Here is a 4184-nt window from a genome sequence, read left to right on the forward strand (position 1 = left end):
GCCTTTTCAAAGTGTCCCTTTTTGCCTTTACTCCTTTTGCCATTTTTTCCTGTTTTTCTGTTAAATCCAAATTCATTTCCTTTGATTATAAAAGACTTTGTGTGGGACTTGATTGGCACTCCAGCCGCCAAAAAAAACCTCACACTGTTCCTGTGTGCTGCCGAGCTGTCACCCGTTACACTCGGGTCCCAATCCAGGTGGTTCATTGTGCGATGGGTGTGGCAACTTGCTCTCATTGCATGCTCCCAACCTTGTCTTATTAAGCCAGAGTCCACTTAAGGACTGTTATGTGTATTTATTGGAAATCAGATTCACTTTTAGGACTGTGTAGGTTGAAACCTGCCTGTCAGGTTTGTTGTTGGGGTGTCTGAGGTGACATCAGTGGGCCAACGGGCCAGTGAAGTTTTGTGGATCTTTTAGATTTCTGGAGGGCCGCAGTGGCTGCAGGTTTTGATTCTCACCCTTTTCCTAATCAGTGACCAGTTTTCACTGCTAATTAACTTCTTTTCCCTTCATTTCAATAGCCTTGTTTTTAAGCAGCCAGTCCTCTGTATTTATTCCTTTCTTCATTAAATGGCAGCCAAACAGAAATGAGATGTGAAACGAGCCAACAGATGACCAGCTAAACCGGGTTTTCAAACTCCAACCAATTTCACTCCAAGCACTTCCTTAATGAGAAGCCAATTCTTGCTGTTAATTAAACTCGTTATTTAATTCCACAGCTTGTTGCTGCTCTCATTCTGCCACAGCAGACATTTCCAAAACTGTTGATTTTCTGTTTTTTCTAAGAACACCAATGTCAAAATGTTTAGGTGACCTGAGAGATCAGCCTTACTGAGACCTTCACCTTTCTTCATTTTCAGATATTGTGTGATGGGCACAGGTGAGCTGCTCATGTGGCGGCTCGTTTTGTGTCTCCTTATTGTTTGGCTGCTAATTAAGGAAAAAGAAATAACTAAAGAACCTGAGTCAAGTTAATTCAACTTAAAGAATAAGAAGTTAATTAGCAGCAAAAACTGACTCACTAATGAAGAAGATAGTTAGAATGAAAACCTGCAGCCACTGCGGCCCCCTAGGATCAGAGTTTGACACCCCCGTGTTTTGGAGGCATCACAGCATTTTTTTTCTAGTGTACTCAAATCATAACACTGTGCAACCTGCCATTAAAAGAGACAAGTGGACCTGAGTGATTAATTACTGGAAAACTGTGTCAACGACAAAATTATGACCCTGTTATAAAATGGGAAGAACTGCCCCTCTGAGATCAGGATTTTAGGACATCCCATCTATGGTATGAGGCACAGTAACCTGGATGGTTCTCTCTTGCAGCATCACCCTGGATTTGTCCTAGGAGTCTTCTTTCTTTGACATGAACAATCTATCTATTAGGGGCAGATCTCCCACCAGGGCGTGCTGAGTGCATGCCAAGGGGCTCGTGACTGCAAGGGGCTTATTCATCAATACTCCTCCAGGCTCGATGAAACATCCAAGAACCTGCATGTCAAAATGTGACATGACCATGGGGGACTCTCCCCCAACTGATGAATTGACTAATGGGGGGGGGTGAAAGCAACTAAAGGGGACCCACTCAGGGGCGATGAGGTGATTCCAAAAGCAAGAGTAAGAGATGCTGAACTTCTTTAAATGACCCAGTGAATGCATGCTACATTGTTAAAAGTTAAAATGTTAAAAGTGTGATCAACTCATTGTTAAGGAGCCAGGGGCCTGTGGGGGTCTTAATACAGCCTTGCTATCGATCTATCTATCTATCATATAGTGCCTTTCACATCTATCTATCTATCTATCTATCTATCTTATAGTGCCTTTCATATCTATCTATCAATCTATCTATTTATCTATCTATCATATAGTGCCTTTTCTATCTATTTATCTATCTATCTATCTATCATATAGTGCATTTCATATCTATCTATCTATCTATCTATCATATAGTGCATTTCATATCTATCTATCTATCTATCTTATAGTGCCTTTCATATCTATCTATCTATCTTATAGTGCCTTTCATATCTATCTATCTATCAATCTATCTATCTTATAGTGCCTTTCATATCTATCTATCTATCTATCTATCATATAGTGCATTTCATATCTATCTATCTATCTTATAGTGCCTTGCATATCTATCTATCTATCTATCTATCTTATAGTGCCTTTCATATCTATCTATCTATCTATCAATCTATCTATCTATCTTATAGTGCCTTTCATATCTATCTATCTATCTATCTATCATATAGTGCCTTTCATATCTATCTATCTATCTATCAATCTATCTATCTATCTTATAGTGCCTTTCATATCTATCTATCTATCTATCTATCTTATAGTGCCTTTCATATCTATCTATCTATCTATCTATCTATCTATCTATCTATCTTATAGTGCCTTTCATATCTATCTAATTTTCTATCTATCTATCTATCTATCTATCTATCTATCTATCCTATAGTGCCTTTCATATCTATCTATCTATCTATCTATCTTATAGTGCCTTTCATATCTATCTATCTATCTATCTATCTATCATATAGTGGCTTTAATCTATCCATACCTCATTGCTTGTTGCAAAGTGGCCCCAAAAATTTTGGTCTGCCACTTGGAGAAAGTCTGGTCATCTATCTGTGACCTGAAGCTGAAGCATTTCTGGCTTATGCAGCAAGATAATAAACCAAAGCAAAAAAAGCAAGTCTACAACTGAATGGCTCAGAGGAAGTCAAATTTAAGTTTTGTAGTGGCTTTTTCAAGTCCTGCCATGAACCCAGCAGAGGTGCTGTGCCAGGACCTGAAATGAGCAGTTCACATTGTCGCAAGTCGAAGTCACAAACTTGCCAATGTGTCTGAACTAAAGCAATTCTGCAAAGCAGAGTGGGCTCAGCTTCTTCATCAGAAATGTAGGACTGGTGTCAAATTACAGGAAGTGTTTAGTTATGATTATTACTGCTTAACATGCTGCAATCAAATATTGAAACGATGGGGGCAATTACTTTTTCACATGGGTGAGAGGGTTGTTGGATAACTTTGTTCTTTAAATAAATAAAGTAATTGTTAAAAATCTGCATTATCTGTTCACTCAGGGTGTCTTTCTCTAATATTACATTTGTCTGCAGATCTGAGGCCATTCATTGTGTAAAACATAAAAAAATTAAAGATATTAGGAACAGGGCCAATATTTTTTCATAGCACTTATTTTAATTCCTATTTTTCTTCTGTCTGTCAATTTGTAACCCCTTGTCCAATTGAGGATCATAGTGAGATAAGAGGCTACTACTGCAGCAGTGGGCACAAGGCGAGACCCCACACTTGACAGGGCACTGGTGCATCATGGGCACAGTTACTCCAAAGGGACAGTTTAGAGAGCCACCAGTTAAGTCCACCTTCATGTTTTTGGATTGAAATAACTTAAAACTGAAGTAATGGGTGAAACACCCACACAGAAACTGATGGAAAACACAGCCTGGAGGCAGGAATCTGGAGCCCTAAGGCAGCATCACCAGACACCGAGCCACAGCATCAATGGCTGCTTACCTTAGACTTTACCTTTTCTGTTATTTTCATTTAGCTGGTCTGTGTGCTTTAGCAGCTCAGTCATAGGACTTTATATCAGAGTCAGTAGCAGCCATGAGGTACACAGAGTCCTTGGGACATAGATAGATAGATAGATAGATAGATAGATAGATAGATAGATAGATAGATAGATAGATAGATAGATAGATATAAAAGGCACTATATAATAGAAAATTCACTGTCTGTGTAATAAATGAACACTTAGCTGTGAAAGGCTCTATTTTATAAATCTTTAATAAACTTCTATTAAAGGTTTTTGGAGTTAGAATGTTCTGAAAGCTCCAAGGATGGTGAAGTTGACTGCCATGGAGAACACAAAGCCCCATGTGGGAAGGGTGCTGAATTATTCTTTCTTTCTTTCTTTCTTTCTTTCTTTCTTTTCTTTCTTTCCATTTTCCTTTGGATTATCAGAGCACATGAGTCACGCCCGGACAGGCCGAGTGCTGACAGCACATTACTGGAAAACAGCGGGCTCGTCAGCTTCCAAACGTGCGAAGGAAAGTGCAGAGGTGGAATGAGGAATTGAGCTGGAAAAAAAGCAAAGGAAGCGCGGCACGGCGCGGGGCGGACGGGGTGGGGGCGACTGACTGGGCGGA

The sequence above is a fragment of the Polypterus senegalus genome, chromosome 10, assembly GCF_016835505.1.
Source record: "Polypterus senegalus isolate Bchr_013 chromosome 10, ASM1683550v1, whole genome shotgun sequence".
Lineage (NCBI taxonomy): Eukaryota > Metazoa > Chordata > Cladistia > Polypteriformes > Polypteridae > Polypterus > Polypterus senegalus.